This window comes from Mytilus galloprovincialis, chromosome 14, assembly GCF_965363235.1.
Source record: "Mytilus galloprovincialis chromosome 14, xbMytGall1.hap1.1, whole genome shotgun sequence".
NCBI lineage: Eukaryota > Metazoa > Mollusca > Bivalvia > Mytilida > Mytilidae > Mytilus > Mytilus galloprovincialis.
In genome coordinates this window covers 49,653,832-49,665,073 of record NC_134851.1, presented here as the reverse complement: position 1 = coordinate 49,665,073, position 11,242 = coordinate 49,653,832, and the positions used below count along the sequence as shown (strand labels likewise).

The 11,242-nt window shown below is 31.6% G+C and overlaps 1 long non-coding RNA gene across 2 annotated transcripts; it reads left to right on the top strand.

Moving 5' to 3' along the window:
- Positions 1 to 233: 233 nt before the first annotated feature.
- Positions 234 to 8,787, top strand: LOC143058656 (uncharacterized). Of its 2 annotated transcripts, none has more exons than XR_012973174.1 (6): positions 234 to 316; positions 1,404 to 1,469; positions 2,512 to 2,582; positions 4,512 to 4,766; positions 5,754 to 5,879; positions 8,237 to 8,787. It is a non-coding gene; the product is annotated as an uncharacterized LOC143058656 (long non-coding RNA). The 2 variants fall into 2 exon arrangements; XR_012973173.1 differs by lacking the exon at positions 234 to 316 and adding an exon at positions 366 to 592.
- The last annotated feature ends 2,455 nt before the right edge of the window (positions 8,788 to 11,242 follow it).

Here is an 11,242-nt window from a genome sequence, read left to right as displayed (position 1 = left end):
CAAAGTTTTCAAAACACCATTCCATTCTTATTATAACAGTAAAGCAAAAATATAAAAAATGAAGTTAATAAATAAACTTTGAATTTTTTTTATTAAATAATAAAATAACAATTCAACAACATGGCTTTTTCATGTTCAGAGTGCGCTAATATTATCAAACTATATACAATCGATTGTTCATTCCCATCAAATTAGTTTTCATCCAACTGTGAACTTCTATATATATCTATCACTTCATCGAATAACAATAATAGTTAATGTACCATGAAGCTAGGGTAACGTAAACATGTGTTATTAAGTTCGGTTACAGCCGGATGTAAGTAAGAAAACAATAAATATAATTGTTAAATTTCCGTAAACAATTCACATCATTTTAAAGACGTCAGATGTTTCAAAACGGAAAAATACATCCAACCAACATTCAAAAACATTTCGGAAGTAATAGGATTGTTAATATAAAAAAGTCATTTATTGCTGAGTCACGGGTGAACAAATGTTTAAAATTTCTGAACTGTTAGTGAAGATGCGACATATTTATTTATATTTGATGAATTCGAGTAAAACTTGGAAAAATTAAATCAAACAAAAAACAGTAAGTACAAATACATGTATGGAATTATATGGGAATAAGAATATACCAAGATGATCATAAATGTTTATACAAGACAATATTATACATTAATTAGTAGAATATCAATCATATTATGGCGTTGATGTCCTTGTTACTAAGATATATGTCAAATTTCATTCCATTTCATCCCCCATTCAATTATAGAAACCTCTTTTGTTAAATAGAAGTTGAATTTTTCTTTCACTTGAGAAAAAAGTAAATATTCAATAGTAAAACAGGGTTAAAAAACAGCATGTGTGAAACATAACAATTTAGCTAAAAAATAATAGGAATCTTCTTGAAAACAAGGGTAACAAATTGAAAAAAGATCCCAGTTTTTTTCGCGAGGGAAACTGTAGCTAGTGCTGCTCATGAATTTAGTCAAAAGTGGTGTTCAGTTATCAACGAGAAAAGAAGAACAATATCTTGAATGTGTTCAATTAAATACGGTCAGCTTGTAACATGTCATGTCAAAACCCTCCTTATTTACCTTATTTAGATAAATTTACATTTAAAGCCATTTTCTATTTTAAACACATTAGTCATGTAGAAGAGATATATTATGTTTTCCTTTAATATTTTGCCGGTTTTCATATCAAAATTTAATATTCCGTCTGGATGTTATAACAGGGAGCTATTAGAGCCAGTTTGGACCAATTGGTTTTCTTCCTTCCCATGATTGTATGAAAATATGTAATTAGTCCCTCTAACCTGTCTAACAACGGCAGTTGTACACGTTAATCATGATATATATATATATGTTAGATCTAAAAAATATTCAAATATATTTTAGATATTGCAAGAGCATAAATACAAACATATAAGCAGAATGAGAGATTCATGCTGTGGAAGAATATGGGTAAGTATTGAACTTTTTCTGTTGAAAGATATAAAAACATTCATATTCCATACAAATATAACAAATATAGAGAAAAAAGAGCCAGACAGTTGCAAGCTATTTCAAGTGACAAAGATGAATAAAAGACGGACAAACAGTAATTAGACAAATGTACACACAAATTGGCATCTACATGTATTGAGACGCATACTAAATAGTCACCCGAACGCACTCACTTTGTTATACATGTGCATACATTCATGAGACAGACAGGATTACACAGGTCTGTAACAATATAAGTAGAAACCAATATCAATTTATCAAATGCACGAAAACGCTGTATAATACATGCATTAACAATACAATTGAACGCATAAACTGACATGCGACAACTATAAGGAAACCATTAACGCGAAATATGATACACGCGTAAGGAAATCTTTAATGAGGCTTGCGAACACATAAACTGTAATGAGTCAAATGAAGGAACCATCTTTACCGAGACAAGCAAACGCACACACTGTATGATACACGGTTATGAACAATCATTAGCGAGGGAAGCGAACGCATACACGGTAATGAGAAAAATGTAATAACAATCATTACCGAGACGAAGTAAGCACAAACAGTGTGTTATACATAAGAAGGGAAAATAAAAAATGTGCAGACAAATTGTACGAAAAAACTATACGGATAAACAGTTATAAGACACGCAAACGGAAAACAGTAATGAAAGAAATATTTCTTAGATTTTTTTTTCAACGTTATATGAACAAATACTTTATTATTTGAGGAGTGCAACTATTGTATCAAGACATTACATTAAAACTCTATCCTCCAAAAAAAAAAAAGCCAAACAATTTATCAAGAATAGCAGTCATAAAAACGTCAAATGCCCACATCAAATTTTCGTTTTGTTCCAAAATCCGATATTATTTCATGAAGATACCCATACGTTTATTTATGATAGCTTTTTTATAAAATGAAACGGTATTTCTGTATTACATTAAAATAGACACCATATATTAGGACAACTAAACACATCATTTTCTTTTCTTTACAGGTTGGTGTCGCTTTCACTTTTATTGCAACAACACTCGTATTAGTTGGAATAATTTGTTATAGAGAGTTTATGTAAGTAACCATGCTATGTTAATTTGTTTTGTTGTTGCGTTTTAAACATTGTGATTATGATTGCAGATATCACTTTCAATTCAGTAATCATGTTCTAGTTCTGTGTCTGATTGACATAAACACTTTATATACTATATACTTATGATTACAGTACACAGTGAACACGTTCTACTTACATATATGAATGATGTAGACAATTCAATAAACACGTAATACTTATGATCACCATAAATAGTGAACACGTTTTACTTATGATTGCTACAGTGGAGATCACTTCTAACCTCTCTTTGAACTGTCAGAATAACCTGCCATAGAACTGTTCTAAACTGTTGTCTACCCTAGCACTGTTCTTATTAGAACTGTCAGGATAAATTTTAGGGTAGAACTGTCATAATCTCGTCGCGGAACTGTCAGCAGAACTGTCTAAAACTGTTCTAGCCGTATAACTGACCAAACCTGTCACGATTATATAGAGAAGTTCTAAAAAACGAGAAATGTTTAAACAGTGCTGTGATGAGAATTTTTGAACATATATTATATTCTTTTGACTTATTCATATTTTAGAAGAGGTATTTTAAAAAACTGTTCAATGGATAAAACTGACTAAATCAATTATAATTAGAATAATTAGAACTGACCAAATAATCTAGTCGTAGAACTGTCTAAATATGTTCTAGGTAGAATTGACCAAACAGTTCTAGGTTAGAACTGTTCTAGCTAAAACTGTCTAAAAGGTGTCAGGATGACAGTTCTACATACTGTCATAGAACATTTCTCCTGACAGATTCTGACAGATTTGATGAGATATTAGAAGCAATCTCCACTGTATAAACAGTGGACACGTTCTATACTCGTTATTGTTATATATTGTGAACACGTTCTACTAATGATTGCTGTAGAAAGTGAACACGTTCTACTTGTGAAAACTGTAAATAGCGAACACGTTTTACGTATGATAACTGTAATACTTTTAACAATGACCATGTTTTATTAAAAACATGTATGATTACTTTAAACAATGAACACGTTCTACTTACGAGTACTTTAAACAATGCACACATTCTACTTACGATTACTTTAAACAATGAACACATTCTACTTACGATTACTTTAAACAATGAACACTTCCTACTTACAAGTCTTATGTCTTCCCGAACACGTTTTGTCAAATATGATTACTTTAAACAATGAACACGTCCTACTTATGATTACTTTAAACAATGACCACGTTCTTTTTACGATTACTGTAAACAATGAACACGTTCTACTTACGATTACTTTTAACAATGAACACGTTTTACTTACGATTACTTTAAACAATGAACACGTTTTATTAAATATGATTACTTTAAACAATGAACTGTTCCTACTTATGATTAGTTTAGACAATGAACTATTATTTCCTACTTATGATCGTTTAAACAATGAACACGTTCTACTTATTATTACTTTAAACAATGAACAAGTTCTACTTACGATTACTTTAAACAATGAACACGTTTACTTATAATGACTTTAAACAATGAACACGTTCTACTACGATTACTTTAAACAATGAACACATTCTACTTATGTTTACTTTAAACAATGAACACGTTTTATTAAATATGATTACTTTAAGCAATGAACACTTCCTATTTATGTTTACTATAAACAATGGACACATACTGTCATAGAACATTTCTCCTGACACTGTCAGAATCTGTCAGGCAGACAGATTCTGATAGATTTGATGAGATATTAGAAGCAATCTCCACTGTATAAACAGTGGACACGTTCTATACTCGTTATTGTTATATATTGTGAACACGTTCTACTAATGATTTCTGTAGAAAGTGAACACGTTTTACTTATGATAACTGTAAATAGCGAACACGTTTTACTTATGATTACAGAAGGCTTTCCTTGATTGTTCCTACATATTTTCAGATTTCACAAGGAAACGGAGGACACCAAAATTACACGTGAGAATCTCATCAAATTTTACCCGTCCATATTTAGTATAGACAGTACAAGGTATGAACAGATATTACTAGATGGTGCAAGGAAACGTACACCGACGAAAGAAAGATTCCAGACCGAAAATGAATGTAGTTTTAACTGCAATAACACATTGGCAGGAGTAGGCAGGAAAAAACGTCAAGCTACACCATCCAATCTACACAATCATGGCTGCTGTCAATCGTAAGTTGTTTAATAAAATAGATGCTTAAACAAATCAAATGCGTGTAAAGTACTATATGTTGCATTTATTGAATAATGTGCTTTCTAGGAAAGAAATGAAAAAAATGGTTGGCCCGAGAGGATCGTGGCGAAAAATGATTTTTGAAGATTTTATACCAAAATTATTATACTTCGTGAAACACGTGTTTTTTTCATTTTTTATTTGAGATCCAAAAGGGGGCCCTCTACATCCTCCGGCTTTGTTGTCATTGCTCAAGAAGGGTCATCTATTCTGTTTCCCTCCTAATTATCTAGTGTATCTGATGATGAAATGCATATCAAAATGAAGCCTTCACAGATATTGAAGCAGTATTTTAAATAGCATTAAAAAGAACCCAAAATTAAAGATTGCACTTAAAAAACAACTTTGACATGCACAGCTGTTGAATGTCTCAAACATATTGACATACAAATGTATTTTGTCATGTTCAGTTTTCTGTCAATTTTCAGACCTATCCATTGCTGTAAATCTATTACTGTTCAGACAATCAGCTTGCCATCCATAGAAATATTTTCAGTGTATGTTCAGACTATTCAGAAGCTGTAACAAGTAAAATAAAAAAAAATACCAAAGTCTGAGGAAAATTCAAAAAGGAAAGTTCTTAATCAAATGACAAAATCAAACACTTAAAACGAATGGAAAACATCTGTCATATTCATGACTTGGATCAGACATTTCCTTATCGACAGTGCTTGATTGACAGCATGCAAATTTCTGAACAGTACTGAATTGACAACAAGTAGATACTGGAAACAAATTTATTTTCAGACTATCAGATGATATCAAGAATAAAATATCGTTCGTTTACTAATACATCATGTAAATGGTCTGGGTATTGAATTATTTTTTTTTTCAGATTTATTTAATAATTTCATGTGATTCAAGTAACTAATCACGTATTAAATGTAGACCACTTCATTTTCTAACTTTTTGTATATTTTGTTTAGATTTCCTGTAATTCGAGCTCCTCACTTCTGGGACAGTATATCTAACGGATTGAGGGAGATAGTACAGTTTAATGACACATACTCCGGATATCCATTGCTACAAATATTCTTCCAGGAACAATGCAGGTTAGTATTAAGTTTTGTTTTATCAATGTTTCTTTCTAAATTATAAAGAATGTAAAGCCGAGACGGGCCAGATCAACTGCGTCTGGCATAAATCGATCTTATGCAAATTCACATATTTAACATGTGACTTTCATGATTCTGGAATATTGAAATACGATATAAAACATGAACTATGGTTTAATTTGTAGACTTTCTTTTTACATATCAATTTTTAGTTTCAGATTTTCCATAGAGTTTTTTTGTTTTGTTTCAGCATTGTTTTGTGTTTCTTTCATACTTAACAAGCGAAACATCATATGATTTATGAAAGACTATACTTATTTAACAATGTTTTAACAATATCATTTATTACATATACAAAGTTTTCACAAACTGATGTATGCTGGTAATGGATTAAATAGTGTCCCCCATGAAATGATGTCCCATGGACAAAATGTTACGAATATGACATGTGAAATTTTGTCCAGGACAGAATTTTATTATAAAATATTGCCCACTTCTATGTAAAAGTGTCCTTTGAAAAGATATTCTATTTTGACCTTTGTTGAATTTTTTTCAAAGTGAAATCATGTCCAAATTGCATAAAAGTCTTGTCTAATACCATATAATTTAATTTACAAAAAATTATAAGACTAAATCAACATTTTTTTTAAATATACAGTAGGAAACAATGAATTGTTTTAACAGGACTTATTAACCCGAAGGTGGCATCCACTCTCATTATGGCATAGGTACAACACCTGTTTCATTTTGTCCTTTATATGAATAACAAGTTTTAATGTTTTCTCCTGTGTTTTTTTGTCAACATGTATATAAAACATTTCATTGTTTTTAATTTTAAATTGCTTGGCCTTCTTCCTGAATGATCTTCTTTCATTGTTATTAAACTATGGAGGGTATTGACCATCACACAAAAAGTCATATAGCTGTTTATATTGACCATTTTCCATTTGTGTTTACATCTGTGTTGTCTTGATTTAAATTTCATTTATGATTTAACTAATTGATTAAAGAAACATTTCAATGATTGCAAAATTATTAATTTTTCATAAAATCCATGAAATTATGTCCAAGTACTAGGGACAATTTTTCAACAAGGGAGACACTATTTTATAATTTATAAATGTGATATTCTGTCCCGTGAACGAAATTACACAGATGAACTGTGAAATATAGTTCAAGAAGACACAATTTCATGGGACTTTTTTTTGGCTAACATTTGTAACACCAATGACATTATTTAGTAACACTATTGACATTTTAGTTGTTGATGTTATTTTACATAATTTGAGATATTTTAGTCTAAGACTTATTTTTTTCATCTTTTTCTATTGCTCGGTGTTCTTGACTTTAATGTGTTCAGTACACATACCTGTCAAGTTTTCAAAATGCCCGTGGGGGTTTTGTGTGCAAGATGGATGCCATACTCCTAAAAAAAACTTCAAGGGGCCTTCAAATACAGTGTAATGTTGTTTTTTGGCTTCTTCATACTTTTATAAGCATCAATTCATTGTAAAAATAATTGTTTTGTTAAAATTGTGGACATAACTGCTCTTTAAAAATTTCAATATGGGAGCCTCTATGGGGGAAATCCCCCGCTAATAGTGACAGTTGGCAGGTATGAGTACATAATAAAGGTAAAATTTAAAATGTGATGTCTTTGTGTCATTAGTGTAACTGAAGGGTCAGTGGTGTTACTTTACAAAAATGCGACATTTTTTATTTTTATTCAGAAATAAAAGTGTTTTTTTTGGTCGTGTACGAAGGATTAGGTATATTATTATCATTTAATCTTATACAATTCACATATATTCAGCTTAAGTGTATTTTTTAGTATTTACTACGGCCATAATTAGGACAGCTAACTTTTTTACGACAATGTATTCTGAAATTTATGTTTGAATAGAATGCACAGCTATATGAATAATGGCAATAAGTCGTAATTTAAAATAATATTTAGTACCTAAATGTATGCTTTAAATTGGCAACACTATTGAAACGATCCTATCAAAGGATGACATAAAATTGTTTAAATTGAAGGAATTCTTCATTTTTCCCCATTGCATATTTCTGAATATCGTTGCTACCATACTATAGAATAGCAGGACAAATTTAAATGTTTTAAACAATGACTTCATTTTTCAAAATATTATCTCGTCAAAATTTGCACTTTTTTTTTATAATGACCCATATACTTGTGCGATGATTTCATTTACCCTGTCATCGCACGTGGTTTCTCTTCTGAAATTTATGCGATTTCTTTTTCAGTTTTGTTTTGTTTCCTTGATTTGTTTTCTGAATCGATTGTTGCAATTTGACCGTCGTTTTACATACCATTTTTGTTTTATTTCTTTCAGTCAAGCTATTAGATGTGCTGGGTGTACTTGTGAATACGTTGAGCAGGCGACTACAGCAGTGGTTTATAAAGTTGGTTACAGTTCAACGACAGCTATATATATGTCACACCTTGAAATAGACCTGTTTTATTTACATGGATGTTGCAAATGTTTTAACCTTAATCAAACTTAAAGGCGTTGTCTTTGGAAACTGTAAAAATTGACATTATTTGATTGATAACATGTTGTATACCAAGAAAGATCATCCATGTCATAGTGCTAAGGAGATAACTGTATTGTATTTGAAGCGAAGTCTATGATTTAACATTCAGATGCTATCCATATAAACCGTTAGATCTATTAAATAAACTTTTTTGAATAGGTTACATTGTATCAGTTGAGAAATGAAATATACAGTAAGTTTATTTGAATACTGTCTTTATTACACTTAATGTCATATATCCTGTCGGTATTCATATTTTTACATCGAGCTTTTCTCAACTGGTTATAACGTATTTACATAAAATAGGTTAAATGTATGCTGAATAATATTAAAGCTTGCAAAAACTTGACTGTTTTATTAGTTGCTGTGAACTGTAGGAATTGTGAGTAAATTTTGGTACTCTTAGATCGGTACGTTGTGTCATGTGTGTGATTCGAGATAATATGATGATGGAAGCCATTTCCAGCTTATTCTTACAAATGGTTCTTATATGTTGGGCTTTACCGTTTATGGCAAAGGGTCGGAAGTGTTGAGCGTTCACAAACCCGTTAAATACCGCCGTTTTCTATATATGTCTGTCCCAGGTAAGGAGCCTGCATTTTAGTAGTTGTTTGTTATCTCATTGGCAATCCTTCCACATCTCACTATATAAATCACAAAATATCATAGGTCTGTTTAAATTCCCTTATGTGAAATTCATTTTTTAGATGGTCTCGGCTGTTCTGTTTATTTCTATGAGTATTTATGTCTATTTCTAATATCCAGACCCTTAATTGGAAGATACCTCCACAGCTGTGCTCCGATATTGAAATGAGCTCCGGTTCGTTCTACAAAACTGATGTTATTACACATCCAGGTGATTTAAGCTGAAAAGTAAAAGCTATATAAATATGAGTTTATATTTGAAATATTTGCAGTGATCTTACAGCCAAAAATAATATCAATTCCACAAATATTGACACAATTTGCTTTTTTCCATACACATTATGAAGGGGAAAATGTTGACCGAATGCATTTACTTCAATGGCAATGAATAATTACTTGTATATATCGGTTGTCAAAGTGTCTAAATTACTCAGCTCATCTCTTGATAAAATTGCATATCATGGGTTTGTGACGTCAAATGCGTCGACCCGGCTTTAATTTCTCTGACCCGGACATATCAGCGACGTCATAATGTTTGAACTGACGTTTATTAGTTGACATAAACTTATCAAATCATCTTCCAGTTTGTTGTGAAACAAAGAAACACTTCCATAAGACGCATTGTTTGCATAGTGCTATGGTGAATATCACCTGTTGGGCACAATATGAAGGCTTCTTGTAAATAACTATAGATCGTTGATTCTTGAATATTTAGCCGACGTAGACATCAGATTAACCAAAATGATCATATTCTTTTTGTTGGGTTCGACAAAAGTCGTCACTTTCTAAATTGACCTCGGAAACCGCTGAAAAAAATGACTTGTGGAAGCACGGGTTTCTGTATTTCTCCAAACAGTGGCTGCCTTTTCTTGTACAACCACACGATTCTTTCTGGACACCAATGGCGAATGCGAAAATGCAGCAAAGGAAACAGGTGATCACCCTTCGGGCTACATACCTTGAGATTATAGTCCCTAAAGACGAATTCGATTCGGTGCACTCTGTTCATGGTGACTTTAAGGTAAATTGGCTTGTTATATATGATGTTTGCGATATCATCGTTCTTTGAAGTATCGGCAGAGAAATTTCCCGGAGGAACGTGATGATCATGAAGTCAGATCAAAAGCCCTGTCTCGTTGGTTTTTGAAATTTTGGAACGAACGATAACTCTAGCAGTGCACATTCTCCGTCCAATGTGTAGCTTTTGGGAAGTTGAATCGTTAACGTGCCACAGTTATTTTTTTCAATAAGCGAAAGAGAATCATCTTTTGATGTGTAAAAGTGAAATTCATCCAAAAAAATGCGATTTTTATCCAACACAATCATAGGTTTGAACGTAGTTTTTAATTTAGACCTGTTTATATTTTTTCGTTTGGGCTTGTATCATATTTTCCCTCCGGTTTATATGATCCGCTAATCCTATATTGACTCTTAAAATTCAAGAGTCTATATTAAATTGAAGGTGAATTTTTTGGCCTTCCAAATACCGTTTCGATCCCTAACATCACTGAAGAGACATTTATTGTCGAAACCCGGATCTGGTGTACTAAAAAAAATAAATATTGACACCTCATGTTTGTGGCATTACATCTTGGCCACAAGCTTATTGTTTTCTGTTTAGTATTAAATTTATACTTAGATCCATTTTGTTACATAATGATCAATTTTATTTGGCAATTGTATAAAACAGACCAAAAATTACTATTAATACATCACTTTGTTTAGCCCTATCATGTAATGTTGTCATTTTAATATTATATTTAACATTGTCATAAAAGCGGGAGGTTTTGCTAGCCACAAAACCATGTATAACGCACCATTTTATTCTAATAATTTCCTGTACCAAGTCAGGAATATTGCAGCTGTTATCTTATAGTTCGTTTCTGAATTTGAATGCAACTGTCATACAAGTGAGAGGTTTGGCTAGCTACAAAACCAGGTTCAATCCACTATTTTTTATTTAGGAAAATGCCCGTACCAAGTCCGGAATATGACATTTATTATCCATTCGTTTGATTTGTTTCAGATCTTGATTTAGCCATCGTTTCGTTTTGAATTTCCCTTGGAGTTTTGGAGTATTTTGGGGATTTACTTTTTCTGTGTGTGTTGCATTTTCGTTTGGTGTTTTGTTGCACTTTTGTGTTTCTGTTGTTTCCTTG